Source organism: Melanotaenia boesemani, chromosome 15 (assembly GCF_017639745.1).
Source record: "Melanotaenia boesemani isolate fMelBoe1 chromosome 15, fMelBoe1.pri, whole genome shotgun sequence".
NCBI lineage: Eukaryota > Metazoa > Chordata > Actinopteri > Atheriniformes > Melanotaeniidae > Melanotaenia > Melanotaenia boesemani.
The window spans coordinates 15275046-15301021 of record NC_055696.1 but is presented as its reverse complement, the minus strand read 5'-3'; the positions used below and the strand labels follow the sequence as shown (position 1 = coordinate 15301021).

Here is a 25976-nt window from a genome sequence, read left to right as displayed (position 1 = left end):
GAAGCTTATGGAAATACTGATCATTGAAATCAACAGGTGTCAACATCTGCATTAAAATGTGTCACAGCACAGTTTGAAAGAACAATTTGCTGCTGTGCCTGTGCTGAAACTCTTGTTTTATCAATTTATCTTTGTTTTTTAAGAAATTACAGCAGTTAGAGCAGCAAACATTTTTTCTCGTTACACCTACACTGAAACAACATGGAAAAGGTTCAAACTACAGTAAAAGTACAAGATGGGACCACAGCCATTACATAACAGATATGACTAATGCACTTAATACAGTTATGTTCTTTAAACTGTACCCTCTTCCCTGTTGAAGAGTCAAAACTTGCAAGACATGCCCAAGCATAACAGTACTGCTGACAGTCCCCACATACAGTAAGCATGTATGCAACAACATGCATCTGTCAAAAGAGATAAACCTACTCTGAGGCCTCTGGGCATTTGCTGCAGGCAGTGACCCCTGTCTACTGCAATCTGCTTGAAAAAGCAGATTAACAATCCAATAGAAGCTCTCACATCTAAACAAACGAGATAAAGATTTACCACTACAAATTATTACAAATGTGCCCAAAGAGGCCTGATTTTAACGAATTCTAAACATTTGGTACGCTGTAAACTAAAACAAACCCTATAATAACACATTTCCTACGTTATTGGCTTGTTCTGGTTAACGATCAGGTCTGTGTACAGACCACTGCAGCTTGCATGTGGTGCTACTGTAAATACACAGCGATTTATAGCACGTAGCCTTATTTCCTAAATCTTTAAATGCATTTCAGTGGTTCGGACTCCCTGAAAGAAGAGAGACTTGTGCCATAGGCTGCTCCACTTTTCCCCGTTCAAAAAACCTTACTGATAGCTCTACAGGTTGAAATCACAATTTCTTAAAATTGAGTTGCGATTATCCATTTTTAAGAACAAGGAAAGCTTACTGTTGAACATTTTTTAAGTTTTTTTTTTTTTTCGCACTGTTACTTTCCACGAAACAGCATGAGTATTACAGAATTAGTGCAACCTGTTGGCAAGGATGAGAAACTGCACAGGTTCACACGCCAACAGCATGAGAAGCCGAAAAAACAGCCATGAAGTTTGTCTCCTGTTTACTAATAACCAACTGAGACGAGGTTTATGAGCGCTGCTGGGGATATTTTTTCACTGTGCCACACAGTGCAAGGCTGTCAGCGCGCTTCTCACGCACCAGGGACGCTCGTCGTCGGCCTACTCAACGCACCCACCAGTTTGTTTGTTTTTTTCTCTTTTTTTCTCGTTCTTTCTTCCACCCTCCTCAGTATGCTTGCAGCAGCCTAACTGTAAAATAAGTAGCTACATGAAATAAGTTCGTACCTGTAGTGATACAAAAAAAAATATAATAATAATAAAAAATAAAACAAAACAAAACAAACAAACAAACAAAAAAACACTCCACCGGTTAGGTCATCTCCTATTATTCCAAGTTGGGGGACAAAATGTGAGAAATAATGCAACGTCCACTCAGTCAAGGTCTGAAATGAGCCCCGCTTCTTGCGCTGGTGTTGCGTGGTGAAACAGCTGAAACTGTCGTCGCGTCTCTCCCTTTGCGGTCGGAAAACATTCTCCGCAATATTTTTTAACTAAAAAAGATCAACAATGTCGCTGCTGGCGCTCGCGACTTCCACCGTGTGCGCTGTTTCGCGGATCCGTCGACAACTTTTAATGCGCGTTGGCAGGAGGGGAGGAAAAAAGAAAAAGAAAAAGTGATCGATCGGTCACTTGCTAATTCTTTGGAATTAGTCCGTAATGAATCGTGAAATTTGCGGCGCCCGTTTTTTGCGCCGTTAAACCCGTGAGTACGTTAAAGTTATATAATGCAACCGCGGTGCTCTGGCGCACTCAACTGCAAACTCACACAGGGTGAGCGGTTAACGAATTGGCGTGAAGCTAAATGAAGCATCTGCTCCACTTCCGCTTTTACTTTACAAAATAAACGTACGTTAATTTTGAACCAGTTATAATTTGTCTTGAAAGATTAGTCATCTGATGAAAAACTTTACTTTTATTATCTGTTTTGTAACCGATTTTAACTTCAAACACAATTTTTCTTTACAAATTTCAGGTTTTCTTATTCCACTCTACATATGTATATTTTATTTTGAGTTTTCCTTCTTTCCATCGTCTATCAAGAGCAGCTTGACGCAGCTCTTAGTTTGACACTTGGCGGTGAACGCCCCTTTACCCACTGAAACTCTCTGCTGGGGAATCTGTCAAAGTGAGTCACCTCTAACCTCCAAGCATAGGATTGCGGAGACATTCAGTCTTAACCCAGGTTCAGTTTTACAACCAAACTAGAAGCGTCTCTTTAAAGGGACTATTTAGACTCAAATGATCAACAAAGACTTGGGAGATCAAAGTGAGATCATTTAGTTTGAATTAGTAACGCCTGTTTTAATCTTAGTAATGTGTCCCGAATAAAAAAAAAGATGAAAACACCAGTCAGAGATGGGTTTGCCTAAAATCACAGCAAATAGTTTTTCAGCTGCAAGATCCATACTAAATAGGTTGAGAATTTTTCTTAATACACACAATGTGAGACATGAAACTAGCTCATTATGACTGCTTTTAATAAATCTATATTTGCATTAATCCAGTGTAATTTTTAATAGACTGTAATAAATACTCGCAACTGCTCAAAATCGCATTGCAATTGAGAGCCAAGAAGCAGACATGGAGTAACTAAAGAAAAGAGAAAGCCAGACTTAGCAGTCAGTAGATAAGTTAAACCACACCCCCATTATGTAAACTCCAAAGATGATCTCCAAACAGAGGTCACTTGAGCACTTTTTTTTTCTTTCTTTTCTTTTTTATCTGGGAGATCAGTCCCTCCTCAGGCCTTTCTGCTGAAGTTAGAATTAGTGAGCTCACTTTGCTTTTTTGTGAGAGCAGAGTGAGGGGTCAAAGGGCAGGCTACCAGAGAGCACCACTCTGGAAACTTGAAGCTTCAGCTCCATAGCTAATCTTATACATGGGAACTCCCTACATAGATAAGCAGCTGATAGATATGGTTTCTGCCCGAGGGCCCCATCTTTGAGACAATCTGTCTTATTGAATAAGTTAGAAAGGGGTATATGGTCATTCCTTACACTAAAAAGAGGACATATGATCTCATACTGAGAAAAATAAGTATCATTGAACTTCTAACAGTCAATAATATGCAAAACATTTTTTCTGAAGTCTTTAGTAACATATCAGTATGCTTCAAAAAGCATTTGTGAGGGACCCTAGAGAGTTGGTCACTTTATCCATAAAAGGCTTTAAGTTAGAAAATCCTTCCAGTGGACAAGAGGAACAACTAATCTAAACATTGTCTGCTCATTTTAAAGAAGAGGAGAGGGAAGTGAACAGTCCAGGCAGGCACCTAAAAGAAATGTATGGCCTTGCCTGAACCAACAGCCAGAAGAAAGGTAAAGGAGCAGGGGGATCTGGGAGGGGGTGGCAGGTGTGGCCTTCCATTCGCATCCTCCGATTAGAAGGAGCAGAATGTGTCCTGGGCATGGAGATGTCTCATTAACAGCCAGTGTGACTGGATAGAGGCATGAGCTCCCCAGGGCCTGAGAAAACCACACTGTTCTCAAAACATCACAGGGAACACTGTGAGTTTTTAATGCCGGGTGACAATGGGTGATCCTACTTGCCAATGAATAATAAAAACATTGGACGTGCCGTGCTTAATGTGCACGTCTGCAACTGGGAATTTATGAAGAAGTATGTTACTGTGGTTTTGTAATGCGGCACATTAAATGTCAACAGTTTCAGTCAACATGCTGTTGAGATAATTATGTTTGAATATTTAATGAGTAAACTCACATGTTAGGACCAAATAAAGAGGGAAGTTTGAGTCTAATATTTACCTTCGGGGGGATTAGAGAAGCACTGCTAAAGTTTGTCTTTTTAAACCAGTGCAATATGATAAAGTTGCAACTCTTTGCTTTTATCTGCTGAGATTCTGAATCACTTGATGAAAGAGAAGGAAATTTTGTTTGACGTGCTCACAGTGATTAAAGGAAGTTTTTTAAAGTCTTGAAGCAACACATACTCCAAATAGTACTCTTACTCTTTAAAGCGTATTTTGTGAAAATTTCCAAAGGAAGACTCCGTAGACTTTCAGGTCAGCCCATTGCCAGAAATAAGCAAAATAAGACTACTTTTCTGAATGTGGTCAAGGCAGCTGCCTCTCGTGTATCCATGGTCAAGCCAGCCGCCACTGTATTTCAAGTGTGCATTTACACTCTACTTTGTGGTAAAGCAACAACCATCAAGCAATACTTCCGGATTTCAAAATAAAGCATTTCTCTTTCTCTCTGTCTTGTCTTGCAGTCCCTTTCAGATAGCAATAACACGCAAATTCTCTAAGTGACATTAAAATAAATAAATAAATGAATAAATGCACAATGTTAAAGTGCCTTATGGATGGCAAAAAGGAGCATTATCGTCTAACTTTGAAGTAAAATAAAATCACTTTTTTCCATAAGTAGTTCATGAAACCTGTATTGTTGTACTAAGTACTTCCTATACTACTTACACAAATAATAGAAAATACTTTTACTGTGTACTTTTCCAGTAATATAATGCCAAAGTCCTTTACAGACAGCTAAAACAAGCATTATCGTCTAAATTCGAGGTCAAATAAAATTACTTTCTTGCATAAGCAGTCCCCTAAACCTATACTTTTTGTACTAAGTACATTATCACTTTATTGCAAAAATACTATGAAGTACTTCTACTTTGTATTTTTAGAGGAATTAATTGTCAAAATTTTTACAAATAGCTAAAAGAAGCATTTTCATATAAATTTGAAGTGCAATAACATTCTTATAATATTACAATAATATTCTTCCATAAACATTCCATAATACCTATACTGCTGTACTACGTATATAGACAACTACTTACAAAAATACTATGAAGTGCTTTTACTTTATTCTTTTGGAGTAATTCAAAGTACAAAGTAAAGGCACTTTATAGTATTTTTACAAGTAGTTGATGATGTACTTAGTGCAACAGTATAGGTTTTGTGAACTACTTACAGAAGAAATTAATTTTCTTCCTCCCTGAGCAGCCACCTTACCATGGTGCAGGAGTTTGAGCGTTGTGACTCTTCTAGTGTCACGGTCAGACCATAGCTAGGAGGTGGACCCAAATGCAAAGACACAGAGGGAAATAAGGTGAGAATGAAAAATCTTTATCAATACTTGGGATCTGTGGGAGGCTTGGTCTAGGTGCAGATTACTCCTACTGAGAGAGGACAGAGGATTGACGAAAGCCTTATGAAAACTCTTGATATTGCAGACAGAATCAGCAGCTTACTTGGATCCTGAGGTGGCTGATGGTGGAGGGGTAAGTCTGAAAATGATCTCTGTCAGTGAGTGTTGAGTTAGGCGGTAGGCAGGGCGAGCAGGCAGGTGGACAAACGAGGCAAGGCTTGGTCGAGGCTGGAAGCCCTGATTTGGCATTCCTTTCTGCGGATCTCCAACGGCTTCTTGAAGCAACAGGGGAAACTAAGGGAAATACACAAAAGCCAAGCGAAGCTGCTTGAAACCACAAAGATAATTTACGAAGGTAGACCAGATTACAACGCAGTCAAGAGAGATAATCCGGCAAAGAGTGGAGCTTCTGCTGGTCTTTAAAAAGCAGCCTGATGAGTAGCAGGTGGCTCCAATTGTCACTCCAGACTCCGCCCTGAATCTCCCTGGAAACCTACCTGGAACACCTGGAACACTCAGAACACACAGCCAGGGCACAATCATGACACCTAGGAGCTATGTTGTCTGGGGCTTTGTGCCCCTGGTAGGGTCACCCATGGCCAACAGGTCTCTACGGGAAGGACCAGACAAAGCACGACTCAGTAGACCTCTATGATGGGTTAAAAAACAATGGATCCAAGTTTCCCTTGCCCGAACGTTGGTAACTGGGCCCCCCCTCCAGACCCAGGCCTGGAGGTGGGGCACTGAGGCAAGCGCCTGTTGGCCAGGCCTTAACCCATGGGGCCCGGTCCGGCTCAGCTCGACAGGGTGACATGGGCCCCCCCTCCTGTGGGCTCACCACCAGAAGGGGGTCCATAGGGGTTGGGTGCAGTGTGAGCTGAGCGATGGCCGAAGGTGGGGACCCTGGCATTCTGATCCTTGGCTGCAGAAGCTAGCTCTAGGGACGTAGAACATCACCACCCTGGCTGGGGAGAAGCCTGAGCTGGTGTATGAGGTTGAGCGGTTCCGGCTAGATATAGTTGGACTCACCTCGATGCATGGCAGGGCCCCAGGTGTGGAGGAGGTCCGCCCAGAGTTCCTTAAGGCTCTTGATGCTGTAGCTGTCTTGGTTGACACACCTCTGCAGCATCGCATGGACATTGGGGACAGTTCCCCTGGACTGGCAGACTGGGGTGGTGGTCCCCCTCTTAAAAAAGGGGGACCGGAGGGTGTGCTCCAACTACAGGGGGATCACACTCCTCAGCCTTCCTGGTAAGGTCTATTCAGGGGTCCTGGAGAGGAGGGTCCGTCAGATAGCGGAACCTTAGATTGAGGAGGAGTGTGGTTTTTGTCCCGGTCATGGAACAGTGGACCAGCTCTATACCGTCTTCAGCGTCTTGTAGGGGGCATGGGAGTTTGCTCAACCATGTGTTTTGTGAACTTGGAGAAGGTGTTTAACCCTGTCTCCCGGACACAGTTGAACACCTTCGCCGGTCCGGGCTGTGAAAGAAATTTTGCTGCATATGGTAATCACTCATATATACTCATATAATAATCACATGTATATTCAGTTTTCTTTATTCATTTATTATTGTTAATCTATTCACTATTACATTTTCATATTGTGTGTTCTCATTTTACAGAATACTGAAGTTACAGTTTTCATTGTGTATGCGTGTGTGAGGTCAGACTGACCACTTTCTTCCCAGAGCTCTGATATGGCAGAGTTGAGACTGGTTTTTCACCTGTTAGATAGCAATAGTTGTTTGGGATATCAGCTTGTTGTGGTATGTGGGCTTTGTCTGAAAACTGGAAGAAAGTGGCGCCACTCAGTCTTCTATTCCTCATTTGTTATTTTGCTGTTTGACCTTCAGCTGGGGACCAGCTGAATAAAACTGTTTTTTTTCTGATGAATCCCCAGAGTCTCTCCCGACTTCACACGAGTCGGGACAACCACTCTCCTTACTTGCAAGTAATTCTTTATTCAATACTTCTCCTGTAAATAAACCTTATATACTTTTACTCATTCCAGACTCTTGGTAATTTTTCTACAATAGGTCTCCGATACGACCGGTGCCAGAGTTTGGTCCGCATTGAGGGCAGTAAATCAGATTTGTTTCCATCGAGAGTTGTACTTCGTCAAGGCTGCGTGTTGTTACTGATTCTGTTCATAACTTTTATGGACAGAATTTCTAGGCGCAGTCGAGGTGTTGAGAGGATCTGGTTTGGTGGCCTCAGGATTGAGTCTCTGCTCTTTGAGGATGATGCAGTTAAGTTGGCTTCATCGGGCCGTGATCTTGAGCTCTCGCTGGAGCGATTCGCATCTGAGTGTGAAGCGGCTGGGATGAGAATCAGCATCTCCAAATCCAAGACCATGGTCCTCAGCCAGAAAGGGTGGAGTGCTTTCTCCTGGTTGGGAATGAGGTCCTGCCCCAAATGGAGGAGTTCAAGTATCTCGGGGTCTTGTTCATGAGTGAGGGAAGGATGGAGCAGGAGGATTGACAGGAGGATCTACATTCCTACCCTCACCTGTGGTCACGAGCTGTGGGTAGTGACTGAAAGAATGGGATCGCGAATACATATCGTCAAAATTTGTTTTTTCCGCAGGGTGGCCGGGCTCTCAGAGATAGAGTGAAAAGCTCGGTGATCCCGGAGGGCTCAGAGTCGAGTCGGTGCTCCTCCACATCAAGAGGAGCCAGATGAGGTGGCTCGGGCCTCTGGTCAGGATGCCTCCTGGACGCCTCCCTGGTGAGGTGTTACGGGCATGTCCCACTAGGAGGAGGTCCCGGGGAAGACCCAGGACATACTGGACACACTACATCCCTCGGCTGGCCTGGGAACTCCTTGGGATCCCCCCGGAGTAGGACAAGCTGGTGAATGTGGCCGGGGGGAGGGAAGTCTGGGATTCCCTGGTTAGGCAGCTGCCCCTAAGACCTGACCTTGGATATGTGAAAGAAAATGGATGGATGGATAACGTTATTCCACTTTAAATTTAGACAATGATGCATCTTTTAGCATAAAGGCCTTGACAATGAAAAACTGTAAAACTACACAGTCAAAGTATCTTCATGGTAGTTTTGTCAGTACCTGATGATGTATTTAGTACAACAGTATACATTTTGTGGACTAAAGAAGACTGGAAGAAATTAATTTTATTCCACTTCAAATTTAGACAACAATGCTTGTTTTAGCTGTATGTAAAGGACTTTGGCATTATATTACTGGAAAAGTACACATTAAAAGTGTTTCATATTAATTGTGTAAGTAGTATAGGAAGTACTTAGTACAACAGTACAGGTTTTGTCAACTACTTATGGAAAAAAGTGATTTTATTTGACCTCAAAGTTAGACGATAATGTTCCTTTTTGCCATCCATAAGACACTTTGACATTGAAGTACTAGAAAAGTACACTGTAAAAGTATTTCCTATTATTTGTGTAAGTAGTATAGGAAGTACTTAGTACAACAATACATGTTTCATGAACTTCTTATGGAAGAAAGTGATTTTATCCCACTTCATAATTAGACAATAATGCTTCTTTTTGCTATTTAGGCATTTTGACATTGTGCATTTATTTGTTTGTTTATTTATTTATTTAATTATATTAATGTCACTTAGAGAATTTGCATGTTATTGCTTTCTGTAATCGACTTCAGCTTTCTGTAATTGACAACAGCGAGGAAGAGAAATGTTTTATTTTGAAATCCGGAAGTGTTCATTGGTGGTTATTGCTTTTACGACAATGTTGAGAGTAAATGCGCACTTGAAATACAGTGGCAGCTGGCTTGACCGCATTTTTTTCCGCCCTAAGCCCCGCCTCCACCTGATGCGGCAGCCTCTGATTGGCCAGCTGCTAGAGTAGTTGTTGGAAGCGTGCACATCAACTGTTTTCGTCACAGAAACACCGGCAAAACTCGTAAACAAACCGAAATAATACTTAACAACGTCAACACAAAACATACAGTTGTACATGTTCGAGCCCAAATCAGACCAATAATCAGAATAACAAATTGCTTGACTAAAAATTGCATATTTGCAGTAAAGAAGAGACAAAACATGCTGAAGACCACATGCCTAACTAATTAGGCATAAAACCTAGCATTGTGTTGTACTATAAAATGGGACTGGGCAGCCATTAGAACTGAGGGTGGTGATTGCTATTTTTCCTAGCCTCCCTATGTACATTTATTGTTTCACGAAAGTTACAAAACATAAAGATTAAATATGTTACACACTGCAGAGTATTTCTCAAATGCCATACTTTCAGTAAAATGCATTACAGTCACTTCCATCTACAGTGTTGACCGCTAACTTTCTGGTCATCATTACATGTGTGTTACCTGCTGGTAGTGATCAGGTAATGTAAGTGTGGGTTAATTCCTTTAGTTTGCTCACTTGCTCACACACTATCATAACAAAACAGACAATATTTGGTTTTACTTATAGCTTGTGGCTCAGGATCAGTCCTTGATTGTAGGAACAGACCCTCCTTTCAGCTAAAGCCTGGTTGGAAATCCCCCGGTATACTGGCCCTTATTCATCCGGCAGTCTTTGGTGAAGTACCAATCACAATTACAAACGTTGGAGCAATGTGAAGATGAAGAAGACCAATCACTGAGTCCCTTCCCAGGACATCACTAAAATTTCGAATTAGAAATAACGCTCTAAAACCTATAATTTTCATGGAAAATGAATGTGGAGACACACTGGAGAACTCAAACATGTATTTATGTGATAAAAAAGGTGCTGCTCACTTGCCTGATGGGTATTCAAAACTATAACACTGTAGAAAGCTCAGAAAAGTCAGAATAGCATAACATGGAGCCTTTAAATAATAAGAAATGCCTTTGGGTAAGCCCATAACTGTGCTATTTTGCTATTTAAACATATAGGTTAATAAATAGCAGCTGCATGTAGCATGAGCATATTTTCTTCTGTATCTGATAAAACACATGTTCTGCCATTTGTGATTTTAATACCTAACAGATTTAAATGACCTGACACACTATGGCAATTTCCCATGTGTCGTATCATTTGAATCCTGTTCTTATATTATCAAAAGGCCACGTTTCCAAGATCTGATTAGATGCCATTGAGGACAAAGACAGTAAACGTGGTGAGAGAGTGCAAAAGAGAGTCCATCATGTTAAAGACTGGAATCAAAGTCCCTTCCTGCCAAAAATCTCTAACCTTGCACATTCACTGCTTACTAGACTTTGTCCAAGCTTCTGGTAGGTTTACATTCTTTTTGTCTAAAGCAGTGATTTGTATCAGGGCAGCAGGGAAATGCAGTGCATTAAATGTCATCCACATGTCTACATTAGTTACACTTTCTGACACTCGTTTTGTTGTTTCTTTTTTGCCATTGAAATTCATTTGTAAAAATAGTTATAAGTTTTTATAAATATATCCCATCCTGTCATGTCAGCTAATAGAGCCCCCATGGAGAAGCGAAAGCACACATTTGAGATCAAAGTCTAACACATGAAAATAACTCAGTAAGCAATGACATTATTTTAATATTTGTTGACTGACTTGACAAGTGAATAAAAATCATGTAACACCTGGTAAATTATTCAGTTTTATTTTATATGAAAAGATCTTATTATGACATTCAAATGAATCTTTTCTAAAACATAAACACACATTATGCTTTTGAGAAACAGATTTTTGAGCAGCAGATGTTCCCTTTCCTCTTTAGTCTGGAGGACAAAACTTCCATGATCTGACCACAGAAGAGTTTTCTACTTTCGTTTTTTCCCTCTTGGAGAAGATGTTTAGAATCATGTTCAGATATGACTTTTTTTTGCATTAAAAAGCATTATCCTGAATTTGTGGATGGCCTGGAAGTGTTTCTGAGTGATTTTCATTGGATGAAACCTGCCTGTGTTTAATGTAGTGCTGCCTGACAGCTCTATCATTTCCATCCAAAATTGATTTTCGATCTCTTGCACACAAAGATTTCTTTTAACTCTCTAAATATTTTGATATTATGTAGTACAGATGGTGAAATATTTGATAATATTCATAACTTCATGTTGAATAACATTTTTTTTGTTGGAAACACTGCTAAAACTTAGCCCACCTTTACTTCTGAGAGACTCTTCCTCTCTATGGTGCTCTTTTTACAGCGACTTATTACTAATTCACCTTACTGGTTGCAAATTGCTACTTTAACAATTTCTTTTCAGTATCACATACATTTCCAGCCCTCCGTTGCATCATCCAATCTTTTCTGAGACATGTTGCTGCCATCAGATAGAAGATGAGCTCACTTTCAGTTAAGCTACATTTGGAACATGTTCTATTGTGAACAGAAAATATGTTTATGATATTTATAAATCATTGCTTAACACAGCATCCCAACAGTTTTTTTCCCTTTTTAAATTTTATTTAGGTTGTAAACCAAAATGATGCTGCCTCCAGCAGCAGGTCAGTCATGCAAAATAGATTTTAAAGTTTAGTGTGATCTTTCACATGTTGAAGTTTGACTCTCATTGTCACTTAGTATAAATATAATTTTAAAATGTCGGCATATTTTGCTGTTACTGTAGGACAGTGTTAAATGTTTAGAAACTATCTGGCAAGAGGAGAGTGTGAAAAGTTTTTAATCACATTTAAAAGGCTGTTTGTGTTTATTAGCTATAATATCTGCCAATGGCATGGTGACGTTTGAACACAGGTTTATTTTATAGTTTTGTTTGCTGCAAATGTTGTATTTACTTCTACTGACTTCAACAATTAAAAAAAAAATCACCTAAGCTTGCAAATATCTGTACATTAATTTAATCCAAACCTCCCCCTCTTGAGCTCAGATAACATTAAATTACGTCATTAAACTACAACCAAAATGGACTGAATTGACAACATGAGGCATTTTCCTGTTGCCCGATTTTACTTAACGCACTGTATTCCCCCAAAATCCCAACAGTGACATTTAAACAGCAATACTTACCAAACACAGTTATCTCAGACAGGAAGCACAGTGAGGAAGGAAGACTTTCTTTACAGACGGAAGAACAGAAAGGAAACAATGATTACTTATTCAAAGGTGAACAGGTAGTTCACACCCAAGGGTTTTCCTTATCTGAGATCCAGAGAAACACTAAGCTGGATGCAAACATCTAAAGGAGGAAGGAAGAAAATGACACAGCAAAAAATGTTTTCTTAACAGAGTCCAAACAAGTCATTTCTTTATGTGACATTTGTGTTGTCTAAACAGTACAGAAGCAGAAATCAGAGGATTATTTAAAGAAATCTCCACTTTCACACAATTTGTGCATGAGAACACTTTTCAAAATATATATATAAATCAGTCACATATAATTTTAGAATTAACTCAGTGGATGTTATTTTAAGATATGCTTGAGCAGACAAAACTGCACATTTATTCACATTTTTCTAAAACATTTACTTAAAAATGAAGTAGTGTTATTTGGATTAATGTGCTTGTGTAACAGATTGAGCTTTAAATGAACATACTTTATCTATACAGACCACTCCTGACTGGGATTTAATACATCCATTCTTTTTTTTCTTGTCATAAAGTGCTTAAGGGGTTAACGTCCATCTCTATGCATATTGGAGGTTCAATCCATTTTATTTAGAAGAAACTGAAGCCGTGAAAAGCTTTAGGGCTATTCCACAGTTTCAGGCAACAAAGAACAAAGAATCTACTTATCACCAGTATGTTTTGATCTGAGTCAACTTTGAAATATGAGGAAATATAAAAAAACCAAGAAACATTCACAATATTCCAAAATGAGCCTTTACAACCTTTGCATTAATCTTTTGTGATCAGAAGGCTTCACATAGCTTCAGTTCAGGCCCTGAAAAGGAAAACAAAACAAGAAGTTTACCAGCAGTCATCCTGACTCATACTAAAAACTATAACTTAAAGTAATAAATGGTGCAATATTACATCATTACTTACAGGTTTATCTCGTCTGATGCAACATGGTGAACTCCTGTTCTCACATTTTCCGGTTATTCATTGAATGTTAATGTTTCATTTAGTCATTCTAACTTCCCTTCTGTTTTAAGCAATTCACATCTGTTGTTCCGGCATCTGGTAACTTTATGGAGCTAAATTAGGGTCATAACGTGTGTTTATTTGAAAGAAATATTTGATAAAGAAAAAGTGTAAGTTGAAAATGAAAGTCATGTTGTGCACTATGAAAAACAAATAATTAGATTAAAAATAAAAATAAAATGTATCAAATATTTCTATCATTGTTAAATATATTATTTTTTTATATATTTTTTTAAATAAACTTTAATTATACATTTTCAGTGTTATATTTATATTATATTATATTATATTATATTATATTATATTATATTATATTTTTCAAGTTTGAGATATGTTTTACTTTCAGTTTCAGATTTGATCATTTCAGATTCAGATCTTTCCAACAAAGGTCATGTAAGGTTTAGCTCCAGCCAAAACCTTTAAAAATGCAGAATGGCGACGTCCACTGAGTTGCACATCCAAAAATAGACCACATGGGACTCCAGAGTTGACAGAGCTCTGTTTCTTTTTAATCCTTTCTTCGGTGCATTTACATAGTGCATACATTCATCCTCTCCTTGACTCACATTTCTCACAAGGTATATAAAGACTATGGCCACCACCAAGACTCAACAAGCAGAGGGTGTATTTACATGGGTGGCCCATAACCATTACTTAAATTAACCTAATAACTAAAACTAGTAAAGTAAAGAAAAACTAACTACTCCTTCCCCAACTCCCCCCTCCTCTCCTCAGGCCACTTGGAGTGTGCCAATCAAGCACACCAGGTTCTTGTCAGCTACACTCATGGGCGAACATCCATGACTGTGCTGAACTCCAAATCCCCTCAGAGAGATAGAGAGAGGTTAGAAATAAATCAAAACATACTGAAAATAAGCCCAAATCAATGCATCAATACACCAAATAGGATCCATCTTTAGTGAACTGAGACATCAACAAAAACAACAAATAAATGATATCAAGGTGTACGTATTACCATAAAGCACCTGCTTAGTGAGGGAGTGTCCGGACCTCCCTCACAGGTCAAAACATTTTTTTTATTTTTTTTTTTACAGTTTCAGATTTTGTTTTTAGTGCTGACTGAAACAGCTCAAAATGTGTTAGTGGCAAATGTCATATTCTCTCTGCCAGTTATATAATAGTGTGTTGAAAGTGATTTGTAGATTCTGTCAGTTTCCACATTTCCTGAAGGCGACATGATAGAGGGAATGCCTTCAGCCTCCTGTGTTATGTTATCACTCGTGATTGCATGCAACTATATTCTGCAGCCACGCCCACCACGCCAGATCAGGGACAAAAGTTTGAAACTGAAAAACAGGAATCTGAGAGTGTAAAATAAAAATTTGAAGGGGAAATAAAAATCTGAAACTGTAAAGAAAAAAGCATCAACCTGTACTGAAAAGATCTGCATCTGAAAACATAAAATTTGAAAGAAAAACCTCAATCTCAAACTTGAACTAAAAAATATAATACTGAAAATTTATAATTAAAGTTTATAAAAAAATACAAAAATAATCCAGTTGAAATTCAAATTTCTAAAAATATTTGATGCATTATAGGTTTATTTTGAATCCAATTGTTTGTTTTTCAAAGCTCATAGTAAAAACATGATTTTCATTTTCAACTTACATTCTTCACTTTCAAATATTTCTTTAAAATGAACAAACAAACATTATGGCCCTAATTTAGCTCCACATAACTTGGTTATTTTTACATGCAGTGGTTCCACCTGAGTGGAATGACACAGAAGTAAGTGAGTGGTAGTCATGATAATTCAAAGGTTCTCTAAATGCTAAGGCAACTGTGTCACATCATACACATCTGTAGGCCCGATTTAGTTGAGTTGCTGTATATTTATTATTACCACACCAAAAAGGTATTGATTATTTAGTAAAGTTGCTCACCATGTAGTGGGTTATTTTTTGTAATGATCAGGAAAATTAAGACTTGAATTTTAACATTTAGAGAAAGTGGACATTTCCCTGACTTTTTGTTTTTTTCTTTGCTGTTGAACTCCGTCACACCCTTTTCTACTCACTCAGCAGCAGAAAACGTTATAGCACAAATCTCCATTACTTACTAAAAAATGATTTAATAATAAGTAAACTTAGAAAAAAACAAAACAGAAAGATTTAGATCCTCAGTACAAGTATGTTTTGTATAAAAGAAATCACAAGACCAACATTTAAATCTACTGACCATGGTGACCTTTGGATTTAACTGCTGACAAGGCAATACAATCTCAGAGCTGCAAGACAAGGCTTTAGAAGAGATCAGCTTTACAAACGCCAATTAGCTGACAACAAAGTAGCTGCATAGCAGACTGGTTAACCATCTGCAGCTGGGTTTACCAGCTTTGAGCTTTTTCTTCTCACAAACCTCCAGCCTCATGTTGAAAGTTCTGTTTTCTGGCTTAAATAGTTTCCCACATATTATGTAGGAAACTATTTAAGCCAGAAAATTATGATCTTTTTTACACACCAGTATTATGAAAACCCAATGAAAAAGTGCATGAGCGTAATCCACAAACAAATTAAAAAAGTTAAAGTACAGCTGAATTATTATTATTATTAATTAGAACTACTTAAGTTATAAAAAGTCTGTGCAATGCTTTTTGCACAGATAATATACTATAAAATATACTAGATATATATCCTCAGAAAAATATGGTGGTTGACTTATATTTAAATATTGTTGCAGATTATACTCAAAGGGCCAGAGGAAATGTTGTCATTTCACATTTCTAGAAACCACAGACTTTTATAATATCAATGTTTGTCAGCAAAGTTTCCAACTAGTGTGAACCAGCAAAGAATTGGGAGGTTGGAGGACTGGTAGTGGAAAAGGCTGTAAAACAAGTATCTGGAATTGAATGATTTCTCACTTTGTTTTGGTCTCAATCTTTTGTTAGCCTCATATATATATATATATATATATATATATATATATATATATTACACTATGTCTTGTTCACCTTTTGGTTAGGTCTAAAAAAAACTACATAGTTGTAGGAAAATGTGCCAGTTTAATAAAAAAATTGAAGCTTTCAGTCCTCTTCACCAACCTGTAACCAGATTCATAGATTCAATATTCACACAAAAAAACAACTTTTCTGCAACACAACAATGTAGAAGGTGCAGTGGAAATGTGCCAATGTCACACATTTTTAACACAAATCATGCACACGTTTTCATAGCAAGGTAACCAACAGGAAGGGGAAAAGAAGCCACATAATTTACTATAAAACAAATAAAAATTCACAAAGAAAAAAAAACAAACAATTTCACAAAGCTTACTTAGCATGTTAATGATTTGTCTTTGTAATTTTCTGTTGTTAATTATTTTCATTAAGAACATATTTACAGTAATTGTGACTGCTATAAATAACCGCAGTTGTGTGTTGTGCAACGGCAATAGAAGGCTCTGTCACAAGACACATATATATTGTAGATCATCTCAAAGCCTTTTATGGACCTGTTTGACAAAATAATAAAATACCTCGTTATTAAAAAAAAAAAAAAAGAAAAAAAAGAAAAAATCACCACCTGGACTTAGTTAAGTAAATACATATAAGCCTCCCATTGGATAATTACTGTATGGGCAATTGTATTTCAGCTGGCAACAAGTTATTTAACCCCAACTGGTGGAGTTGCTTCTCATTTCTTAAACAACCATGTGGAAAGACGCATCCTGTGGTGACTGAAGAGATGTTAGTCTTTTCAAGAAGGGTCAAATCATTGGCATAAGTCAAGCAGAGAAAATATCTAAGGAGATTGCACTAAAATTGGGTTTATAACATTATTAAAAACTGGAAGCCATGGTCTTCCAGGAAGAAATATGGTTGGAAAAACATTCCAAATGATTATGATTGGCGATCACTTAAACGTTAAAATCAAAGCCTTTCCAGCACATCCCATTTTGATAAAATCAAATTGAAGAAAAACATCAGTTGAACTTTGGGCTATGTTAAATAGTGACATTAAGCACATTTCCACATTCACAATGTGAAGGGAACTCAAGGGATTGGGAATGAACAGCTGTGTAATCATAAGAAAACCTTTAATCAGTGAGGCTAACTGGAACTCTGCTCCAAAGTGATGGGTGTATTATCGTAAGAAGAGAGGCAGATGAAGTGATGAAGCCATCATGCCTAGTCCCTACTGTACAAGCCTGTGGGGGCAGTCCTATGATTTGAGATTGCTGCATTTGGTTAGGTTTAGGTTATGTGCCCAAAGAATGAAGTCAGCTGACCACCTGAATGTACTGAATGAGCAGGTTTTTCCAGCAATGGACTTTTTTTCTTTCCTGATGTCATGGAAATATCCAGGGCTTGAATCACACCGGGGCTTTCAGGGGAGCATTATTTTCACACGTGCACAGCAACTTTGCAAGTCACGTGCATGCATATGTATTAGTGTATGTAGAATGGCCAAAAATATGGTTACTACCAAGAAACCCCTCTGCTACTACTGTATGCAGCTTGTTTAATCAGAAACAGGAAATGAAAGTTCTTTTAACAACCACAAAAAGAAGTATATAAAGTGTTTGCTGTTTGGACACTCACAGCACACAACAAACAAACAATGCTACTGTCCACGATGCTGAAGGAAACCGAACGGATCACCTGCGTTGTTTGGAAGATTTCATTAATTAAATAAATGAATAAACACACAAAGCTGACAAATTAATGCTATTCTTTTCAAGAAACATCGGGAACCTTATTGAAAAATAAAATGTAACCTGAAAGTAGACTATTTTAGGGAGCTGCCTTTCAGGGGAGCTGAGCTCCCCCTAGCTCCCCCATACTTCGAACCCTGGGAATATCCCAAGATGACAATGCCAGAATTCACTGGGCTTTAACTGTGAAAGAGTTGTTAAGAGTGCATGAGACATAATTTTCACACATGGATTGGCCACTACAGAGACCTGAACCCTACTGAAAATTATTGGGGAAGGCTTTGCACAGTAAGACTGTTCCATCATTAATACAAGATCTTGGTGAAAAATGAATGTTGGGCAGAAATAAGTCTTGTGACATTGCAGAAGCTTGCCTCACTTCCTTCATCAAATTTAAAGGTGGTCTAATGAAATATTAGAGTGTGTGACTTTTTTCTTTGCTAGCCAATTAATATTTGGCCAGATATGATTTGGTCTACATCATGATCCAGTTTTTCATCTGTGGTTCCTCCCTGATCCTGAAACCAACCAATACAACATATTTCCTCCTTTTTTGTTTCACTTTGAATTTTTTTATATTTGCTAAGACTGGATGTTTTCATTATGCTTCTGTGTACAGTAGTGTTGGTTCATATGATGTCTTAATATGAGAAAAAAAATTGGAGGTGTTTGTTCCTATTCATGGTTAACTATATTTGCAGCTTTATAAATCTGGTGAAAAGACTGCATGTATATGCACTTTTTTGCTTTTGTGCACACACAAGTTTTAGTCATAAATGTACACATTTTTATACTTCTGACCTGAGATCTCACATCAAAATGTAAGACAGTGATGAAGTAAAAATATTTTTATATCATATTAGTTATTATTTATGTATTTATTCATAAATTGAAATTAACAATGTTTAGTTGGTTTGCAAGTCCAGCACGCTTTATTAGACAGGATGGGATTTGTTAAAAAAAAAAAAAAAAAGTAAAATCAAAAGGCTGTAGGTGAAGAAATGATTCTTTTTAAAATATTTTATTTAGCTTCACAAAATATTCAGGCAGTTCTTTTCACTGAGTTCAACTGTTACTGACCAAAAACACCTCGATAGAAACATAATTTCCAGTAACACAGGACACCAATTTCTTTGATGTTGCATCAACTAAAGAAACCACCATAGATTATGAGATGAATATTCTTGAGATCCAGAAGAAAATATACTTTGGTATTGAAATGTAGGCAATATAACCAGATCAGAGTTATTATAGAGTAGAGAAAAAGGTGAGTTTGACAGCATGGGAAAACTTAAGTTACAAAGTGGAAGTAACAAAGCAGAGCAGGATAAAAAGCCCAGACAAGAGATAATGAGGGCTGAAGAAAAAGAGCTTATCTCATTGAAGTTGAACACAGGCTTCATTTAATAACTCACATCTTTGACTTACTTAGCACGGGCATTTTTGTTTTTTATTTTATTTTTCCAGGCAGTCATTTGCTTTAAAGAGCCACTCTGTAACTTTTCGACCTTAAAACTCAGCATTCCGAACTAGCTTGATGGCACAGTGACATCTATTATGTGCGTTTCTGAAGCTGTCGCTGCCCATCAAGATTACTTATTACCTACTTTACTTTACTTTGCTCTCATACAACTAGGAATTATAAGGGTCAGTAACAGCCAGGTGCAGGTAATCAAATGATCAATTGATCATCAGCAAGTGTGACAATCTCTCTAACAGCAGAAGATTAGGAAATTCCAACAAGATGGCTGAAAAGAAAAAGAAAGTCCAAACTACAGAACTAAACCTTTGCTGAAATGTTGTGGCAGAAGTGGATTAACAAAGTCCAAAAAGCTTGATGAATTGAAGAAACATGCAGAGAGGGACAGAAATCCACAATGAAATGAGAAACTAATTATATAATAAAGAAAAAGTTATTGCAAACTGTGAATGGACAAGCTAACGAATCTAGGGCATACAAATACACATACATACATACGTCGAACTTCTTCTATGTTTTGGCTTAGATTTTGTAGAGTAAATATTGATACAATGTGATACATATTTTTCTTCATCCAAGGCTGTATTCTCCTAATAAACCCAAAGCAAATCATTCTTCTTTAATATACATATTATTTTCTAATGACTAAAACCTTAAATGAACTGAAGAACATTATATTTTTTAATGCCTGTATTTGTAGATAAACACTTTCCCAGAAACCTCTGTAAACTTAAATATCCAGCCTTGGCTGCCCTTCCACAACTCTGATAAAGTTCCTTTCTGCCTTATTTAGCTTTCTGGTGCATGGAAGTTAGTTTTAAGTGAAACCAACAAGATCAGTTCAATTCATCTAAATCTTAATATTGAGTAGCTCCAGATTAGTTTTAGTTTAGAAACCATTATAACTCTAAGTACACTACTGTTCAAAGGTCTGGGGTCACTTTGCCATGGGATTCAATAGGGAAGTGACCCCAAACTTTTGAACGGTAGTGTAGGTTGTAATAATTTCAGAATGAAGAAGAGTTTTCCCCTGGGGGAAGTGTCCTCTTGAGAACAAGAGGATTTGACTAAAATGTCTTCTGACAGGTTGAATTCCTTAAGGGTTGCCAAGAGGACCGGCAAAGGAGTGGTGGTAAGTTATGAATACTTAAAACTGGTTTGGGAGTTTCTGCAGCTGTTAAAAAACCAAAACTTTTGACAAAGATGCTAAGTTTAAAGTATGACATCAGCTCAGATTAAGTTGTACAGGCTTGAGCCAGAGTCAGATCCAGAATATGAAGGTGAGCAGCATAATGAACAGCCACAGCAAAGACTGAGATGTGGTAGAATGCCAACTGAGGCAGAAAACATCTGCTGAAAACAGAAAAAGGTCAACTTGTCCTCACAACTAAAAACACATTTTCTTGGAAACATCTCCAATACAAAGTACCATGCTTGGAGAAGTCATTGTGGATCACTTGTTCCTTGTAGTGGAATTTCTGGTGAATCTGACCATATAAAAGCTTGTTTATGGTCCCTTCACATATGTGAGTAAGTATGTATGTGTCCTTAGCTAGGCTATGCATAAACACAGTGATATAAATTAGAACAATGTTGATTTGTTTCAGTTGGATCACAGTAACTTCACTTGATTCTAAAATTAAATTAACTTTAAATAATATTTTATTAATTCAATATAATAATAATAATAACAATAATGATAATAATTTGTATTATTTATTAAATAATGAATAATTATTTAATAATCAAATGATAAAGATTATGTCTGTAAATGCCTTGACGTCACTTAACTGAACTGAACTGAAATCACTACCAACACAATCACATGATTCTTATATGTCTGCATGGTTGTTAGGTAATAATCCCACTAGAGGGCAGTGCAGAGTTCACTTCCAAGTTCCAACGCCAGTTTCAGACAATAGCGGCCATTGCAATGGTGGAGGAGATCATGACAATACATTCTCAGAAAAACCACATAAGAGGCAGCACAGCAGATGACAGTGGTCTGCGGAGCACTAAAAAGAAAAAAAAAAAAAAACTTTACGGCTTTTTCTTCTTTGTTCCTTTCTCCTGTCGTATATAAGTTATACTGCACAACACTGCCCCCACGTTTTCCTGTGACACTGCTCTATTTGTTATGTCTACGTATGCATCCATAAACTCTGAAATTGGAGCAAAACACACAAATAAAGGATTTAGAGAGAAGATGGATAGAGGGTTCCTTCAGTAATCAAATACATATTTAGCATAGAGTATAAATGAGCCTTAAGGATTCTTGGAATAATATGACAGTGGCCAGGTTGGAGAAAAAACTATTTTGTGAACAAGATATTACATACAGAATTAGCTTCACCTGCTTATAGCAGACAAAATACAATAAAAAGACACTAGTTTATATAAGTGTTGCTGACATCCTTCAGTTGAATCAGCTACAGATGATTTATTGTAAACTGACTAACTTCACTGTCTCCATGAGCTCAGCTTGTCTCACATCCTGAGTGATCATCTGGTCATGATGATGGAGCTGCTGCTGTTTTTCAGACAGTGGTACCTTCATGACTTACAAGAAATCTATTGAAACTTAATATGCCATAATTGATCACTGAGAAAAGGCTAAAATATCAATATAAAATTTAACTGTGTTTTACCGTGAGTACCACAGTAACACTGTTAATAACTGGTGTTAATGACTGTAATGTTGATGAAATTCTGAATTCTGAATTAATCTGTGTTGCTCCTCAGTAAGGCCTAAGCTGATGCCTTCACTCTGAGATACTTGCTGCTGATATCAGCAGGCTAACACTAATGCTAACGCTAACCCTGTGTGTTAGTTCAGGTGTACAGCTCATCTCTCTTCTCAGAAAAATGAAGAAGCAGCTGTCCTCACTTTATTTCCTCTACCTTTATTTTCTTTTTTTTTTTTGTAGATTCATTTCCCTTAATTATGGAAAGACAACTGTTTCCTTCCTCCTGCTTTTGGCTGTCTAATCACTACACAAACTCAACCAAGTGTGGGCAATCAGATTTTAGGGGTGGCCCATGCTCCCCCTCTGGCTTTGCCCCTAAAGAGATAGTCTTCATAATTTTTATTCATGCAAGGAGGGGGCAGGTTCACTGAAACCTGGAAATTAGGTTAGCTGATGTTCATTCTTCATATGAAAATCACAGATTTCTCTGATAGGATAACTTTAATCAGATCAAATGTACAGAGAGAATCCCATAGTTTAAAAGGGTAGATGCAAATTTAAAAGCAGGAAGAGCAGGTTTAGCTTACGGTTTGCCTTGCACACCACATCTTGCACACAATGCCAGTAGGTACATAAAAAGGAAGCATACTGTAGCTGGCATTGCCAGTAAGGACTGGGGGAGAATGCTACTTTGGATTTTTGGATATTTGATATCAAAACTGAATTTGCATGCGATGCAACTGATTGTAAATGTTTGTGACTTGCACCACAAATTCTGGCAGCAGGCGCCTGCTCACTTTTTGCACAAATTCCCAACGTCAGCACTGACACTCAGACACGTAAATATGAAACCTAATTTATGCACAGTCACCCACAAGAGGAAGCGGTAAAACAGAAAAAATGCAAGCAGGTAAATATACAGTATGAAGATAAGAATGAGTGTGGTGTGATTACTGTACCACTGCAAACATCCGGAGGGGAAAAACAGTCAACTGTTGCTGCTGCTGTACATTCACAGCAGTTGAAACAGTTGAGTAGAGGACTGTTATTGTACTTTCCCCAAAGGATGTTGTTGTGGTGAAGTAAGATTGAGAGTACAAACTTCAGTGCCAGTTTGGGGCATTTTGTCTGATTAGTTATAAGTCAACTTTCAACATACAGAGTATAGATGTCCTTTTCCCCCCAATGCTTTTCTTTTCATCCTTTTTTATCATACAGACACATGGAAATAATCTAGAATGGCTGTAAAATGGTGCAGGTGGCAGGTAAAGCATCAGGCAGTTGTTTGACTCTTACCGATTAGATCTCTTAAAATTTTATTTCAGTTTTTATATGTCTGATGTTTTGTAAAAGATGTAGGGAAGGTTTTCTGTGTGGTGGCTCTTCATACAATAAAGTATAGAAATACAGCAATGCTAAACAATTACACATATTTTTAAATTAATTTAACATTTAAAACTTGTTTGAATATCAACTAGTAAAAGTTCATTTAAACAACAAATATTAGGTGAGCTCTGCTGGGCAGGGAGGTGCAAGAGGGGTGGCCAGGGAGGCACTGACCACCTTTAAATCTGAGTGGCCACCCCAGGTGTCACCTCAGATGATTGACAGGTTACTGGTGGTGAAGGACAGAAACATATTTTTCTAGACCTGCATGAATCACAAGTATCACTACACCAGTTTAAAGTACATTTTCAAGTAGTTTCCTGGTCATCCTTTAAAAATATTGACATTTGGCTGCACATTTCTAGAAGAGATTTTGTCCTTGCACAAGTACAGCTACTAATGTTTGGAAAGGTTATTAACCTGGTGTTAGTCTGAAGCTACATTGTAGAGCTAACTTAGGTAAAATACCAGTCAAAAGTTTTGACACCCTTTCCCATTGGATTTAATGGGAAAGGGTGTCCAGACTTCTGACTGGTGCTACATGCTTGATGGTCGCACTACCTTAGTTTTAAGATAATGTAGCAAAACCATGTCATATCTAGTTTTTCAGCACATGTATTTAGGGACTACACATCAACTCAGTTAATCAGGATTTTCACATTGGAGCTGAAGATGAAAACTGAAACCCAAAGAGTAAGCCTACCTCAGTATCCACATTGTTTAGCACTGACTAAGCTACAGCTACCTGCTTGTTTAATATAAACAGGAGGCTAGCTAGGCTACTAGTTTATTGTAATGTATGCTACGGCATTAAAATGTGGAGAAATATATCCTGTAATTAGTTAGATTTTAATTTTATGAAAATAAGAATAAGGACACAGATTAGGTCAAGACAGACCCCTACTCCACTATTAGCATCTGAACAGCTCCCACTTTGGTGCTAGCCACACAAGGATCTAGTCTACTATACCAGCAGCGGACAGTAAACCAGAACAGCAAGAGGAAGAAGCCATTAACTGCCCTCTTACTACATAAAGCTCCACAGATCCAGATTATTAATGTGAAAATGTTTTATTACTAATGTCATGTCTTATGTCATCACCACAGTGTATGTGTGTGTTTGTGTGTGTGTGTGCGTGTCACAGAGAGGAACATAATAATTTATTTTCTTCCCTAACCAAGTCTTGCCCACCCTCTGGCCCCACCATGTATACAAGTCTAGTTCCACCACTTCTGCTGGATTTACTGCTGTGGGAAGGCTGGAGAGTAATTTTTGTTTGGTCTAGTCATCTGACCCTCAAGCTTGTAGCTTGATCTGCAGTGAATGAAGTGATGACCCCTCATGTCACCCTAACCTCTTTTGAATTTCTTTCTGACTGAAAGCTTCTGTTACCTAAGAGCAAAATGTGTCCTGACTCCAATAACCTATGGGCATCAGATTTTCTGAGAAACAAACCCGGGTGTTTCATCAGGAATGGCTTGCTGAAAATTCTTTTAATCACAAGAGGTAGAGATTAGTGATGCGCGGGCCGCCTCCTAACCCGCGGGTCCCGCGCGGGACCCGCGGGTTACCCGCGGGTCGGGTTGGGGCGGGTCAAAGAATTTTCGCTTCACTGCGGGGCGGGTTGGTGTGGTTTACTATTCTGAAATATCTAGTTCTATCTATTAATTTTATTTTTTGTCAAACTGAAAATAAAGACCTTAATCAGTGTCTACATTTTGTTACTATAATATGTAAGACAAAATATTTATCAGTTATTTAAACACAGGTCACGTTTTATAACGTAATGTCCACGTAGGCGCGTAGTAGGCTACGCAGACTACGTGCAGAAAGCGCCAAGCAGACAAGCAGCAAAAGATGGAAGAAGTGTTGAATAACATTCGTTCGGTAGTTTACGTCCTTAAAAAGAAGAAAGAGGGTCAAATGGCTAAATCACAGGTTTGGGACAGGTTCAACGAGGTAATCAGTGCAGACAACAACAGCAGCATTGTCTATGTGCTTTATAACACTTAAACGCTTTAAAACACTTTATTTGCCTATTTATGTTTATAGGCTTAACGTTCAAATGAAAATACATTTTGTGTTGCCAGTTTCCAGTGCCAATTTAGGAGACCATATGCACCTTTCTCAGACTAAATAAAAGCATTCGTCAATATCATAAGATGTGTTTTAATGGGGCGGGGCGGGTCGGGTCGGGTCGGGTTAAAAAAATAGAAGCGGAGGTGCGGGGCGGGTTGGTGCGGTCCAATTTTTTTAAAAGAGCGGGACCCGCGGGTCGGAAAAAAACCCGACCCGCGCATCACTAGTAGAGATGTAGAAAGAGTGCGTGCAATTGTGTATCAAATCTTGGATCAACCACAGTTTTTATAGAAAATTTTCCATCAAGAAATACAACAATAATGTTATAAAGAAAAAAAAAGGAAAAATCAGGAAAATAAAGACTTGCTCCAAAAAAAAGGAAAGTCTGTGATAGTACACAAGTCATCTGCT

The 25976-nt window shown here is 38.0% G+C and overlaps 1 protein-coding gene across 5 annotated transcripts in view; it reads right to left on the bottom strand.

Moving 5' to 3' along the window:
* Window positions 1-1891, bottom strand: part of LOC121654442 (glucocorticoid receptor-like) — a 61328-nt gene extending 59437 nt beyond the window's left edge. For 2 of the 5 annotated variants that reach the window (XM_042008582.1, XM_042008586.1), the window contains exon 1: window positions 1433-1891. The gene's annotated coding sequence lies outside the window, so the exon portion shown is untranslated. The other 3 variants (XM_042008583.1, XM_042008584.1, XM_042008585.1) reach the window with 3 other exon arrangements.
* Window positions 1892-25976: the final 24085 nt, after the last annotated feature.